At 54.2% G+C, this 15,895-nt stretch overlaps 2 long non-coding RNA genes across 3 annotated transcripts; both read right to left on the bottom strand.

Annotated features, from left to right (window-relative positions):
• Window positions 1-230: 230 nt before the first annotated feature.
• Window positions 231-5,044, bottom strand: LOC138065700 (uncharacterized). 2 transcript variants are annotated; one of them, XR_011138808.1, is made up of 8 exons: window positions 3,782-5,044; window positions 3,652-3,704; window positions 3,494-3,556; window positions 3,349-3,404; window positions 3,213-3,253; window positions 3,071-3,130; window positions 2,878-2,970; window positions 231-340 (listed from the first exon to the last, which is right to left on the bottom strand). It is a non-coding gene; the product is annotated as an uncharacterized lncRNA (long non-coding RNA). The 2 variants fall into 2 exon arrangements; XR_011138807.1 differs by lacking the exon at window positions 231-340 and having other exon boundaries at window positions 1,146-2,970.
• A 1,932-nt stretch (window positions 5,045-6,976) lies between these two features.
• LOC138065701 (uncharacterized) lies at window positions 6,977-7,735 on the bottom strand. The gene is made up of 5 exons (XR_011138809.1): window positions 7,602-7,735; window positions 7,457-7,512; window positions 7,322-7,362; window positions 7,181-7,239; window positions 6,977-7,080 (listed from the first exon to the last, which is right to left on the bottom strand). It is a non-coding gene; the product is annotated as an uncharacterized lncRNA (long non-coding RNA).
• Window positions 7,736-15,895: the final 8,160 nt, after the last annotated feature.

Below are 15,895 nucleotides of genomic sequence, written 5' to 3'. Positions count from 1 at the left end.
CCGCTCTTTCTTTCTTTTTTAGGAGGCCATAGAAAGACCACCATACAAATAAGAACCAGGATAAATTTTCTCTCCTATTTTGACTTGAAAGGGGAAGATGAACAAGAGCAAAGGACTTCTGTGCAACATGTACTGGAAATAACACAACAGAAACAAACAACAACATCCTCTTTATTTGAAAGGAGACACAAACACAGCCACCTCTATCATCTTTATTGCTCCAAAAAAAAAAAAAACCACAACAATCTCTTTATTCCAACAGCATCAGAAACACCTCCAGCTTCATTCCTCACTACATAAGCATGCTCATCTCCACACTACATGACAGCTGCTTCTGCACCTGCAAAAAAAAAAAAAAAGGGAGGGGGGAAAGACATGTCAGTTACAAAACACTAAACAAAACCACCCCGACAACATAACATACCAGCCCACCATCCACAGCAGCTGCACACACTCGTCACCAACCTTCTCCACAATCACACCAATGCTACGCCCATCCAGCAGCATACACTCTGCCTTCTTGCACTTACAAGGAAACACCTGCAGTTTTTTGGGACAGCTCTCGGTAACAACATCACCGAGCGCTTCCAAATACCACCCTGCCTAGAAAACCCCAGCCCCGAGCCACAGCTCCGCACCAACATTGGCAATGATCGTCGCCTCGCAGAGTGACCGGGACTGGGGAAAAAAAAACCCAGCCAGGGGAAGCAAAAAAAAAATCCCCCGGCTGGGGTTTTTTTTTTTAAAAATAAAAATGGAAGAAATTTTACATGCTAACTACAGCCTGTAAGAACAAAAGGTGCATACAAGGTTAGACACATTCCATACCAAAACCGCCCAACATCCACACAACTGCCCACTCAGTCCCACCACAGCCACTCTGCCCCCCTGCACTTACAAGGAAACACCAGCAGCTTCTGGGACAGCTCTCAGTAACAACATCACCGAGCGCTTCCAAATACCACCCTGCCTAGAAAACCCTGGCCCCAAGCCACAGCTCCGCACCAACATTGGCAATGATCATCGCCTCGCAGAGTGACCGGGACCAGGGAAAAAAAAAACCCAGCCAGGGGAAGCAAAAAAAAAAACCCCCCGGCTGGGTTTTTTTTTTTAAAAAATAAAAATGGAAAAAAATTTTACTTGCTAACTACAGCCTGTAAGAACAAAAGGTGCATACAAGGTTAGACACATTCCATACCAAAAACCACCCAACATCCACACAACTGCCCACTCAGTCCCACCACAGGCACTCTGCCCCCCTGCACTACATGGCAAACAGCACCAGTTTTTAGGACCGCTCACAGAAACAGCATTACCAAGTGTTTCCACATACCACCCTGCCTAAAAAAAAAACCCAGCCCAACCTGCACAGCAACATTGGCAATGATCAAATCACCTCAGGCAGTGAACAACACCACAGGAACACAAAGTCAGGGGAAAAAAAAAAATCACCCACCTGGGGGTTTCCATTAAAAAAAAAAAAAAAAAAAACTAAATGCTAAGTACAATCAGAAAACAAACCAAACACATGCATACAGACTTAGATACACTCAATACCAAACCCAACCGACAACCACACAATTACCCACACCCTCCCACCGCAGCCATTCCTCACCTCTACTAACACAGCCAATTTCCACCCATTTAAAAGGGAACACTGCACTGCCATGAACAGGCTCCCACCAAAAACACCATTCCTATCCATCAATAAATAAATATACAAACAATAAAACTATGCTTTGCCTTACAGTTTCACTCTCACAGAAACCCTAACAAGGCCCCATGGATACAGTACTTAGCACAGCCCACACCCTCGACTACACCCACAGGCAAGGCAGCTCCAGCTCCACACACAACGACACAAACACACAGACACAACAACAATCACAGCACAAACAACACTCTCAGCCAGAAAGCCCTACAACAACACATCCCTGCAGCTCACAGGCACGAGAGAAGCCCATAATGGCAAGCAGCTGGCAAAGCCAGGACCATCAATGCACAAGAGGCTGGCCAGAAAGATCCAAGGCTGAAATCACACAGGGAAGACCACCCTGAAAGGATGCCACGAAGGCAAGGAAGAGCAGCCACGGAAGGCAAGGAAGAGCATCGCCGCAAAGATGAATGGCTGCAGAAGGCGAGGAAGAGCAGCCATGGAAGGCAAGGAAGAGCATCGCCGCAAAGATGAACGGCCACGGAATGCAAGGAAGAGCGGCCGCGGAAGACAAGGAAGAGCATCACCACAAAGATGAACAGCCACGGAATGCAAGGAAGAGCGGCCACGGAAGGCGAGGAAGAGCATCGCCGCAAAGACAAACGGCCACAGAAGGCAAGGAAGAGCACCGCCACAAAGACGAACGGCCGTGGAAGGCGAGGAAGAGCGGCCGCAGAAGGCAAGGAGCATCGCCACAAAGATGAACGGCCGCGGAAGGCAAGCACTATCGCCACAGAGATGAGCGGCCACAGACAGCTACGATGCTATTTCAGCGCAACACACCGACCCTTTTGGTGGGCGGCACACAAGGAGACACCATCCCTCGACGCAACGCTGACCGCTCAGGCCACTCAATAGCCTGCGGATGCCTAACACCCTAGCCCTGCAAAGTTTACACCGTGCTCCACCATCACACAGGACAAGAGCAACATCAAGACCTCTGCAAAACACAGGACACCTACAACACACACAGAACACAGCACACAACAACACAGACACAGGCTGGAGCTGCCCGGACTACCACACCCCCCTCTCCCTCTACCTCACACGCAGCACCCACCCTCAGGAGGCCTCCACACTACACTGATTGGCAGCACACGCGCACACACACACACACACACACACACCGCCCAAGACACACCAACACCCTTGGCCCCCTCCACTTAGCTTGGGCACTGCCGTGCATCACCGTCCAACCTCAACAGCCAGCCTCGATGCCAGGCACCTCCTCTCTGACCTTCCTTCGCCCTCACCACCTGCCAAAACAGAGCACAAACCATCACCTGCATGTCACACGGCTCCAGCCTCTTCCCCAAAAAACACCCTCCTCCAAAACAACACGGTCCCTCCACTCACCTTTAAACACGTCCCTTCCAAACTCAGAGATCCTGCCCAGCACTAGGACACCCACAGCACCTGGGAAACACAACACAAAAGTCACTCTTCTGCCAGGCAGCACCCAACAGCCCTACTACAAACAGCACACCGTGCCACTCACCTCAAATCCTCAGCCATCCGGGAAGAGGCCCCCCACAGCACCTGAAAAAAAGCACAACAAAAGACATTACTGAGAGGCAGCCCCACACCACCCAACCACAGATTAAAGCTCTCAACAACAAGCTGCCCCCTCTTACCTGCTCAGCCTCCGCCTCAGCACTCAGCTTCTCCACGCCACAACTGCATCCTGCACCTGCAAAGTCAGAGACAATACCACAGCTTGAGGGGATGGCCACAAAACCACAGCCCGTCCACACCCACCCCTTGCTCCCACACCTTTACCTGTGCCGCTCACCCTTCCCCACTGTCATGCTACAGGAGGCCGCGCCAAGCTCTGCCACGCACCTGCAAAACCAGAACACCACTGGGCAACAGGCACAGCACCAACAACACAACAGCCCCACTCCACGCTCTGCTCCATCTCTCACGCCAACACTCACCTGGCCAGCCTCCTCCTAGGCACAAGCAACCCACTTGCCTCATGGCTTCCCACCTACAAACACAAAACAAAAAGCATTCAGCAAACCGCCACCCAGAACACTCTCTTGCCAACAACACTCACAAGCTCACCTCCTTAGTGCACATCTCGGTCTTCCTCCGTCTCCCTCGGGCACCCACAACACTGCTCTGCATCTGCAAAAGCAACACAAACTGCAGCACCCAAAGGCACACCTATCCCCATTCCACTCCCCTTCACCACTCCACGCTGCACACTGCCATTGCTAAAACCCACAGGCAAGGCACCTCCAGCCCCAAACAAACAGGCATGCTCACACACAGCACACACAAACACAGAACAAAGCCCTAGGCAGAAAGAACAGTCCTCACACATAGGACCCTGTGGGCCACAAAGCGCTACAATGCCACAACTGTGCGGCTCAGAGGCTGGGGAGAAGCCCAGGAAAGTCAAACGCCACAGTCCGTGACAGAAAGCAGCCAGCAAAGCCAGGACCATCAATGCACAAGAGGCTGTCCAGAAAGACCCAAGACCACGACCACAGAGGGAAGAAAACCCTGAAAGCATACCACAAAGGCGAGGAAGAGTGGCCGCGGAAGGCAAGGAAGAGCATTGCCGCAAAGATGAATGGCTGCAGAAGGCGAGGAAGAGCAGCCATGGAAGGCAAGGAAGAGCATCGCCGCAAAGATGAACGGCCACGGAATGCAAGGAAGAGCGGCCGCGGAAGACAAGGAAGAGCATCGCCACAAAGATGAATGGCTGCAGAAGGCGAGGAAGAGCAGCCGTGGAAGGCGAGGAAGAGCATCGCCGCAAAAATAACAGCCACGAAATGCAAGGAAGAGCAGCCACGGAAGGCGAGGAAGAGCATCGCCGCAAAGACAAACGGCCACAGAAGGCAAGGAAGAGCATCGCAGCAAAGACAAACGGCTGCGGAAGGCGAGGAAGAGCGGCCACGGAAGGCGAGGAGCATCGCCACAAAGATGAACGGCCGCAGAAGGCGAGCAGTATCGCCACAGAGATGAGCGGCCACAGACAGCTACGATGCTATTTCAGCGCAACACACCGACCCTTTTGGTGGGCGGCACACAAGGAGACACCATCCCTCGACGCAACGCTGACCACTCAGGCCACTCAATAGCCTGCGGATGCCTAACACCCTAGCCCTGCAAAGTTTACACCGTGCTCCACAATCACACAGGACAACAGCAACATCAAGACCTCAGCAAAACACAGGACACCTACAACACACAACACACAGTACACAACAACACAGACACAGGCTGGAGCTGCCCGGACTACCACACCCACCTCTCCCTCTACCTCACACACAGCACCCACCCTCAGGAGGCCTCCACACTGTAATGACTGGCAGCCCACGCACACACCCACCCACACACCCACACCACCCAAGACACACCAACACCCTTGGCCCCCTCCACTTAGCTTGGGCACTGCCGTGCATCACCGTCCATCCTCAACAGCCAGCCTCGATGCCAGGCACCTCCTCTCTGACCTTCCTTCAGTCACAAACCTTCGCCCTCACCACCTGCCAAAACAGAGCACAAACCATCACCTGCATGTCACACGGCTCCAGCCTCTTCCCCAAAAACAGCCCCCTCCAAAACAACATGGTCCCTCCGCTCACCTTTAAACACGTCCCTTCCAAACTCAGACATCCTGCCCAGCACTAGGACACCCACAGCACCTGGGAAAAACAACACAAAAGTCACTCTTCCGCCAGGCAGCACCCAACAGCCCTACTACAAAGGGCACACCGTGCCACTCACCTCAAATCCTCAGCCATCCAGGAAAAGGCCCCCCACAGCACCTGAAAAAGCACAACAAAAGACATTACTGAGAGGCAGCCCGACACCACCCAACCAAATGATAAAGCTCTCAACGACAAGCTGCCCCTCTCACCTCCTCTGCCTCCATCTCAGCACTCGGCTCCTCCGTGCCACAACTGCATCCTACACCTGCAGAACCAGAGACAATACCACAGCTTGAGGGGATGTTTGCAAAAGCACAGCCCATCCACACCCACCCCTTGCTCCCACAACTTTACCTGCGCCACTCACCTGTCCCCACTGTCAGGCTACAGGAGGCTACACTGACCTCGGCCACGCACCTGCAAAACCAGAACAGCACCGGGCAACAGGCACAGCACCAACAACCCCACACTATGCTCTGCTCCATCTCGCAGACCAACACTCACCTGGCCAGGCTCCTCCTAGGCACAAGCAACCCACTTGCCTCATGGCTTCCCACCTACAAACACAAAACAAACATTGTTCAGGGAACCGCTGCCCAAGACACCCTCCTGCAAACAGCACTCACAAGCTCACCTCCTTAGAACACGTCTCGGTCTTCCTCCATCTCCCTCAAGTACCTGGAACACTGCTCTGCATCTGCAAAAGCAACACAAACTGCAGCACCCAAAGGCAGACCTATCCCCATTCCACTCCCCATCACCACTCCACTCTGCACGCTGCCATCGCTAAAACCCACAGGCAAGGCACCTCCAGCTCCAAACAAACATGCACACACACAAACAGCACACACAGACACAGAGGAAAGCCCTAGGCAGAAAGAACAATTCCCATGCATAAGACCCTGCTGGCCACAAAGCCCTACAACAGCACAACCGTGCACCTCACAGCCTCAGGAGAAGCCTAAGAAAGAGTCAAATGCCACAAGCTGTGACAGCAAGGGGCCAGCAAAGCCAGGACTACGGAAGCACAAGAGGCTGGCCAAAAGGACCCAAGGCTGCGACCATGCAGGCAAGAAAACCCTGAAAGGATGCCGCAGAAGACGAGCGAAGAGCGGCCGCCGCAGAAGACGAGCGAAGAGCGGCCGACAAGCGCTCAAACATCACCACAAAGATGGCCAGCCACAGACAGCTATGATGCTAATTCAGTGCAACACACCAGCCCTTCTCACAGGCAGCACAGAAGGAGATATGATCCACTGGCACAATGCTGAGCACTCGGGCCACTCAAAAGGCTCTGGATGCCTACCATGCTACCAATGCAACATCTGTGCCATGCTCCACAAGCACAAAGAACAAGAGCAACATCAACACCTGAGCAAAACACAGGACACCTACAACACACACAGAACACAGCACACAACAACACAGACACAGGCTGGAGCTGCCCGGACTACCACACCCACCTCTCCCTCTACCTCACACACAGCACCCACCCTCAGGAGGCCTCCACACTGTAATGACTGGCAGCCCACGCACACACCCACCCACACACCCACACCACCCAAGACACACCAACACCCTTGGCCCCCTCCACTTAGCTTGGGCACTGCCGTGCATCACCGTCCATCCTCAAGAGCCAGCCTCGATGCCAGGTACCTCCTCTCTGACCTTCCTTCAGTCACAAACCTTCGCCCTCACCACCTGCCAAAACAGAGCACAAACCATCACCTGCATGTCACACAGCTCCAGCCTCTTCCCCAAAAAACACCCTCCTCCAAAACAACACGGTCCCTCCACTCACCTGAAACACGTCCCTTCCAAACTCACACATCGTGCCCAGCACTAGGACACCCACAGCACCTGGGAAAAAACAACACAAAGTCACTCTTCCGCCAGGCAGCACCCAACAGCCCTACTACAAACAGCACACCATGCCACTCACCTCAAATCCTCAGCCATCCGGGAAGACACCCCCCACAGCACCTGAAAAAAGCACAACAAAAGACATTACTGCGAGGCAGCCCGACACCACCCAACCAAATGATAAAGCTCTCAACAACAAGCTGCCCCCTCTTACCTGCTCAGCCTCCGCCTCAGCACTCAGCTTCTCCGCGACACAACTGCATCCTACACCTGCAGAACCAGAGAAAACACCACACCTTGAGGGGATGTTTGCAAAACCGCACCCCGTCCATACCCACCCACCGCTCCCACACTTTTACCTGTGCTGCTCACCCTTCCCCACTGTCATGCTACAGGAGGCCATGCCAAGCTCTGCCACGCACCTGCAAAACCAGAACACCACTGGGCAACAGGCACAGCACCAACAACACAACAGACCCACTCCACACTCTGCTCCATCTCTCACGCCAACACTCACCTGGCCAGCCTCCTCCTAGGCACAAGCAACCCACTTGCCTCACGGCTTCCCACCTACAAACACAAAACAAACATTGTTCAGGGAACCGCTGCCCAAGACACCCTCCTGCAAACAGCACTCACAAGCTCACCTCCTTAGAGCATGTCTCGGTCTTCCTCCATCTCCCTCGAGTACCTGGAACACTGCTCCGCATCTGCAAAAGCGACACAAACTGCAGCACCCAAAGGCAGACCTATCCCCATTCCACTCCCCATTACCACTCCACTCTGCACGCTGCCATCGCTAAAACCCACAGGCAAGGCACCTCCAGCTCCAAACAAACATGCACACACAAACACAGAGCAAAGCCCTAGGCACAAAAAACAGTTCTCATGCATAAGACCCTGCCAGGCACAAAGCCCTACAACACCACAACCCTGTGCCTTTCAGGCTCAGGAGAAGCCCAGGAAAGACTCAAATGCCATGGCCTGTGACAGAAAGGGGCCGGCAAAGCCAGGACTGTGGATGCACAAGAGGTTGGCCAGAAAAACCCAAGGCCATGATCACACAGGGAAGAAAACCCTGAAAGGGAGCCCCAAAGGCAAAGAAGCGCGGCCGCCGAAGAAGAGGCGAAGAAGCGCGGCCGCCGAAGAAGAGGCGAAGAAGCGCGGCCGCCGAAGAAGAGGCGAAGAAGCGCGGCCGCCGAAGAAGAGGCGAAGAAGCTGTGTTGCAAATCTGGCACGACACAATGCCCCTTTTCACGGGTGGCACAGGAGGAGATACAATCCCTTTGCACAACACTGAGCACTGAGGCCAGTCCCAAAGCCTACAGATGACTACTGTGCTAGCCCTGCAAAGTTGTCCTTTGTGCTCCAGGAACACAAAGGACAAGAGCAACAGCAAGACCTAAGCAAAAGACAGGACACCTACAACACACAACATACAGCACACAACAACACAGACACAGGCTGGAGCTGCCCGGCCCCAAGCACAACCCCACAGCCTCGACCTCACCAAAAACAATCATCCTAAAGCACTACACTCATGGTCAGCAAACACACACACACCCCTACCCCCCGGACAAGCCAACACCCTTGGCCCCTCCACTTAGCTTGGGCACTGCTGTGCACCGCCATCCATCCTCAAAAACCAGCCTCAATGCCAGGCACTTCCTCTCTGATCTTCCTTCAGTCACAAACCTTCACCCTCATCACCTGCCAAAACAGAGCACAAGCTGTCACCCGCACACCACGCAGCACCAGCCTCTTCCTCCAAAAACACCCTCCTCCCAAACACCACGGTCCCTCCGCTTACCTGTGCCCCGTCCAAACTCCGACATCGTGGCCAGGCGGACACCCGCAACACCTGGGAAAGGCAACACAACACAGTTACTCTTCTGCCAGGCAACGCCCAATAGCCCTACAACAAAGAACTCACCGTTCCACTCACCCCAAATCCTCCGGCAAAAGGCCCCCCCACAGCACCTGAAAACAAGCACAACAGAAGACATCACCAAGAACCAGCCCAACACCCCCCAGTCACAGAATAAAGCGCTCAATGACAAGCTGCCCCTCACACCTGCTCAGCCTCCGTCTCGGCACTCAGCTTCTCTACGCCACCACTTCACGCAATGCCTGCAAAAACACAGAAAACACCACACCTTGAGGGCATGCCCACAAAACCAAAGTCCTTCGGCACCCACCCTTTCCTCCCACACCTTCACCTATGCCGCTCCACTCTGCACGCTGCCATTGCTAATAATCCACAGGCAAGGCACCTCCAGCCCCAAACAAACGTGCACACACAAACAGCAGACACAAACACAGCAGAAAGCCCTAGGCACAAAGAACAATTCTCACACATAAGACCCTGCCGGGCACAAAGCCCTATGACACCACAACCGTGCAGCTTCAAAGCTCAGGAAAAGCCCACGAAAGAGTCAAACACCATGGCCTGTGACAGAAAGGGGCCAGCAAAGCCAAGACCATCACTGGACAAGAGGCCAGCCAGAAACAAGCAAGGCCATGATCACACAGGGAAGAAAACCCTGAAAGGGAGCCCCAAAGGCGAAGAAGCGCGGCCGCCCGAGGCGAAGAAGCGCGGCCGCCCGAGGCGAAGAAGCGCGGCCGCCCGAGGCGAAGAAGCGCGGCCGCCCGAGGCCGGCCACAGATGCTACGATGCAAATCTGGCACGACACAACGCCCCTTTTCACAGGCGGCACAGGAGGAGATGCAAACCCTTCGCACAACACTGAGTGCTCAGGCCACTCCAAAAACCTGCAGATGTCTACCGTGCTAGCCCTGCAAAGTCTGCATCGTGCTCCATGAGCACAAAGGACAAGAGCAACATCAACACCTGAGCAAAACACAGGACACCTACAACACACACCGAACACAGCACACAACAACACAGATACAGGCTGGAGCTGCCCGGCCTAGCACACCCCCCTCTCCCTCTGCCTCACACACAGCACTCATCCTCAGGAGGACTCTACACTGTAATGACTGGCAGCACACGCACACACACACCCCCCAAGACAAGCCAACACGCTTGGCCCTCCCAACTTAGCTTGGGCACTGCTGCGCCGTCCTCAAGAACCAGCCTCAATGCCACGCACATCTGTTCTGCTCTTCCTTCAGTCACAAACCTTCGCCTTCACCACCTGCCAAAACACAACACAAGCGGTCACCTGCACGCCAGATGCCTCCAGCCTCTTCACCAAAAACACCCTCCTCCCAAACACCACGGTCCCTCCCCTCACCTGCGGCCTGTCCAAACTCCAGCATTGTGGCTGGGCGGACACCTGCGGCACCTAGGAAAGGCAACACAGTTACTATTCTGCCAGGCAACGCCCAACAGCCCTACAACAAAGGACACACCTTTCTACTGCAGCTCACACCCTCAGCCACCCCAGAAAAGGCCCACACAGCACCTGAAAAAGCACAACAAAAGACATCACTGAGAAGCAGCCCAGCACCAGCCCCACGGCACAGTAGAGCCCTGACCCAAACAGCTCCCCCTCTTACCTGCTCAGCCTCCGACTCAGCGCTTGGCTTCACCACACCACAACTGCACCCAATGCAAAAAAAACTAGGGTACAAAACTAGGAAAAAATGTTTTCCCTGAACCCCTCCTGTCTCTTCTTTTCTGCAGTCCTGCAGAGCAACAAACAATTCCCCAACTCTCATCATCTCAGAAGAGCCCAGTGAAGAAGCTGCATCCCTTCCGCAATAAACTCAAAAACACCAGAAAACAACAGTGACCGTCAACAAAAGATACAACAGGATATTCAGAAGCCCTTTTTCAGCCCAAACAACCCACACCGACATGCTAGCCAAGAAAAAACCCTATCTCCTAAAAACACTTCCCTCTCATAATCACAGCTCCAGCTCAAGCTGCCTCATTGCTCTTCTATTGTTCAATGGCCTTCGCATCTCCAAGCGTGCAAATAGGTCTTCCAGGATAGTTGTACATCCTCAAATGCTGTTATTTGCTAAGCCCATTACAAACTACCACGCCCACAGCAGATCAAAGGCAGAATGAACTCAGGGAAGAGAGACCCCCACTTTATATAACCCTAGGCCCCACCCACTTCCCTACCCAGAAACCCTTTGGAGGGGAGGGGCAAACAAACAGCAACCATAAATACATAGGGCTAGGCAGAAGCAATTCTTCTTCCACTCAGCATCTAGAACAGAGAGGACAGAAGGGATAAAGAGACCTCTTCTATGAAATAGAACATCTGTTTTGTTACTGAGACTTCATATAGTATCTACATTATCAAGAGGTAGGTCATTGAACTCCTTTTTACCTTAACTAGCACAAGCCTTCAAATTAAAAACTACAAATGAGTTCTGGTTATACTTAGGAAAAAGACTACAACATTCCACAGCGCCTACAAAGGGAATGCTATACCATAGTCCTCTAATGGGTTCAGGTCTGCATAGAATACAGCTGCTCTGGCAGGGCAACATTTCCTGAAGGGCAAACCAGGATCTCAAAATGAACTCTGGGAACAAGCCCTCTGCTGTAATAGGAACACTTCCTAAGAGGAATGGGTCTTCTATAGTACCTAAAATGATGAGGAAAAAAAGTCAGTGGCTGGAATGACTAGTTGTCCAGGAGAATACTATATCTGTATCACTAACTGGAGAACTGACACAAGGAGATCTCAGGATGGCTCCAGAGGGCACAACAGGGATGCTAAGAGGGCAGAAAGACCAATGCAGCATTCTGGGGCACAACAAAGAATAATCCAGAATAAAATAAAGGGGCTCCTCACAAGTCTGCAGGACCAATGGAAGTCTATGCAACACAACAAAGCTCTACAGATGACTCCAGATTGGATTACACATTTCCAATGCAGACTAGAGAACAATAAAAAAAAAAAGCCAGTAGAGAATAACTAGAGTTTCCCCAAGGGGTCCAAGGGAAAACAAGGCTGCTAAGACCACTAGATGATGAACAGAGAGCACTGTTCAGAAAAGTTCTGAGGACACTACAACAATCTTAAAGGATTGACAGAGCCAAAAGATGGCTCTGGGAAAAAAGGAAAGCTGAAAGAGAACTCCAGAGTTCACTAGAGGGGTGCTAAAAAGCCTACACGACCAACAGAGGTCAGTGGGGAAAAGATAAAAGGCCAAAAAAGTGGGCGGGGGGGGGGAGGGGAGAAAAATTGAGAGCTGCTGAAAGGGCTGGAGGGCCAACACAGAGCTCCATGTTGCGACAAAAGACTCCAGAAACATTTTGAGGCCACTACAGGGGTCCTAAATCAGTCTAGAGGATCAAGATACAGCTCTGGGAAATGAGGAAAGCCAAAAAGAGACTCCAGAGCACACTACAGGGGTTCTAAGGGGTCTACATGGCCAAAAAGAGAGTCTGAGGTGCAAGGAAGCCCTCAAGAGGAGTTCAGAAGTGACTACATGGCTCAAGAGGGGTCTAGAGGGCCAGAAGACAGCTCTGGGGAACAAAGAAAGACAAAGAGAGGTCCCAAATACAAGAGCAACAAGCACAAAAAACTTCTAGAGCACAATTACAGCCAAAAGAGGGTTCCACAACAGACTGCAGAGGTGCAAAGACAGCTGCAGGGCCAAATGAGGGCTCTATGATCCAACAAAGACCTGCAGAGAGCTTTGGGAGGGACTACATGACCTGGAAGTCCAAAACAAAGCTCTGTAGCACTAGGAAGGCTCGAAAAGGAGTGCATATCACACTAGAAAGTTACTGAGGGGCCCAGGAAGCCAACATACATTTGCAGGGAAAGATAAAAGAGGAAAGGCCAGGCAAGAACAGAGGGCTGTCAACAGGGACAGAGAACTAACACATGGCTCTGGGAACCCAAAGGTCTCCAGAGGGCTCCTGATGTGAACACAGGAGTTCTAAGAGCTCTGGGGAGCCCCAAAAGCGAAACCTTCCAGAGTAGTCCGGAGGGAACTAGACGGGTGGGCCTAACCGCAAAAAAGCCTCTGGGGAACACAAGAAACCTGCGGAGGGTTTCTGGAGGACCTACACAGTGCGAAAGGGGTCTGGAGGACCAGAAGACCGCTCTGAGGTACAACAACTACAGCAAGACTGATTCAGAAGACACGAGAGGGCTTCTAAGGGCTCTCCATAGCCACAAAGAGACTCTGGGGAAGGAGGAGGAGCTCAGGAGGGGATCTGGGCCACCTAGACAGTTTCAGAGAGCTCAGCACAAGCAAAAGACAGCTCTGGGCAGCAAGGAAGAGCCAAACAGTGGTGCGGAGTGCTCTACAGTGGTGCCAAGGAGCCTAGGGAGCCAAGATCCAGCTCTTGGGCATAGGGAAACCTGCCAGAGTAGTGCCGAGGGCACCAGAGGGGGCCCTCAAGGGTTTACATGGTCCAAAATCCCACTCTAGGAAAGGAGGAGGAGCTGAGGAAGGGGTCTGGGCCACCTAGACAGTGCCTAAGGGGTCCGGAGAGCCAAAACAGTGCTGTGGTCTCCCCAGGGGCTCTGAGCTGGATAGAGCAGTGCTAAGAGCTGTGGGGGGCCCGAAGACAGCTCTGGGGCACCCCAAAGGTCTCCCCAGGGGCTCTGAGGTGGAGAGAGCAGTGCTAAGAGCTCTGTGGGCCCCGAAGACAGCTCTGGGGCACAGGGAAACCTGCCAGAGTAGTGCCGAGGGCACCAGAGGGGGCCCTCAAAATGTGTGCCTAGCCAAAAGACCACTCTGGGGAAGAAGGAGGAGCTCAGGAGGGGGTCTGGGCCACCTAGACAGTGCCTAAGGGGTCCAGAGGGCCCGAAGACAGCTCTGGGGCACGCCAAAGGTCTCCCCAGGGGCTCTGAGGTGGATAGAGCAGTGCTAAGAGCTATGGGGGGCCCCAACACAGCTCTGGGACACGCCAAAGGTCTCCCCAGGTGCTCTGAGGTAGATAGAGCAGTGCTAAGAGCTGTGGGGGGCACCTACACAGCTCTGGGGCACAGGGAAACCTGCCACAGTAGTCCCGAGGGCACCAGAGGGGGCCCTCAAGGGGTGTGCCTAGCCAAAAGACAACTCTGGGGAAGGAGGAGGAGCTGAGGACGGCGTCTGGGCCACCTAGACAGTGCCTAAGGGGTCCGGAGAGCCAAAAGACAGCTCTGGGGCACGCCAAAGGTCTCCGCAGGGGCTCTGAGATGGATAGAACACTGCTAAGAGCTCTGGGGGGGCCAAAGACAGCTCTGGGGCACATGGAAACCTGCCAGAGTAGTCCCGAGGGCACCAGAGGGGACCCTCAAGGCGTGTGCCTAGCCAAAAGACCACTCTGGGGAAGGAGGAGGAGCTGAGGAGGGGGTCTGGGCCACCTAGACCGTTCCTGAGGGCTCAGCACGAGCAAGAGCCAGCTCTGGCTAGCAAGGAGGAGCCAAAGAGTGTTGCGGGGTGCTCTAGAGAGTTGCAAAGGGGCCTAGGGAGCCAAGATCCAGCTCTGGGGCACAGGGAAACCGGCCAGAGTAGTCCCAAGGGCCCCAGAGGGGGCCCTCAAGGGTTTACATGGCCCAAAACCCCATTCTGGGGAAGGGGGAGGAGCTGAGGAGGGGTCTGGGCCACCTAGACAGTGCCTAAGGGGTCTGGAGAGCCAAAAGACAGCTCTGGGGCACGCCAAAGGTCTCCCCAGGGGCTCTGAGGTGGAGAGAGCAGTGCTAAGAGCTGTGGGGGGGCCGAAGACAGCTCTGGGGCACAGGGAAACCTGCCAGAGTAGTCCCGAGGGCAGCAGAGGGGACCCTCAAGGCGTGTGCCAGGACAAAAGGAGACTCTGGGGGAAAAGGAAGACCTCTGGAGGGGGTCTGGGCCACCTAGACCTTTCCTGAGGGCTCGGCACGAGCAAGGGACAGCTCTGGGCAGCAAGGAAGAGCCAAAGAGTGGTGCGGAGCCCTCTAGAGCAGTGCGAAGGGGCCTAGGGAGCCAAGATCCAGCTCTGGGGCACAGGGACACCTGCCAGAGTAGTGCCGAGGGCGCCAGAGGGGGCCCTCAAGGCGTATGCCTAGCCAAAAGACAAGTCTGGGGAAGGAGGAGGAGCTGAGGACAGCGTCTGGGCCACCTAGACAGTGCCTAAGGGGTCCGGAGGGCCAAAACAGTGCTGTGGTCTCCCCAGGGGCTCTGAGCTGGATAGAGCAGTGCTAAGAGCTGTGGGGGGCACCTACACAGCTCTGGGGCACAGGGAAACCTGCCAGAGTAGTCCCAAGGGCACCAGAGGGGGCCCTCAAGGGTTTACATGACCCAAAACCCCACTCTAGGGAAGGAGGAGGAGCTGAGGAGGGGGTCTGGGCCACCTAGACAGTGCCTAAGGGGTCCGGAGGGCCAAAAGAGTGCTGTGGGGCACCCCAAAAGTCTGCCCAGGGGCTCTGAGGTGGATAAAGCAGTGCTAAGAGTTCTGGGGGGCCCGAAGACAGCTCTGGGGCACAGGGAAACCTGCCAGACTAGTCCCGAGGGCAGCAGAGGGGGCCCTCAAGGCGTGTGCCTAGCTAAAAGACCACTCTGGGGAAGGAGGAGGAGCTCAGGAGGGGATCTGGGCCACCTAGACAGTGCCTAAAGGGTCTGGGGGGCCAAAAGACAGCTCTGGGGCACCCCAAAGGTCTCCGCAGGGGCTCTGAGGTGGAGAGAGCAGTGCTAAGAGCTGTGGGGGGGCCGAAGACAGCTCTGGGGCACAGGGAAACCTGCCAGAGTA

The sequence above is a fragment of the Struthio camelus genome, chromosome 1, assembly GCF_040807025.1.
Source record: "Struthio camelus isolate bStrCam1 chromosome 1, bStrCam1.hap1, whole genome shotgun sequence".
Lineage (NCBI taxonomy): Eukaryota > Metazoa > Chordata > Aves > Struthioniformes > Struthionidae > Struthio > Struthio camelus.
This window is presented reverse-complemented; position numbering and strand designations above follow the sequence as displayed.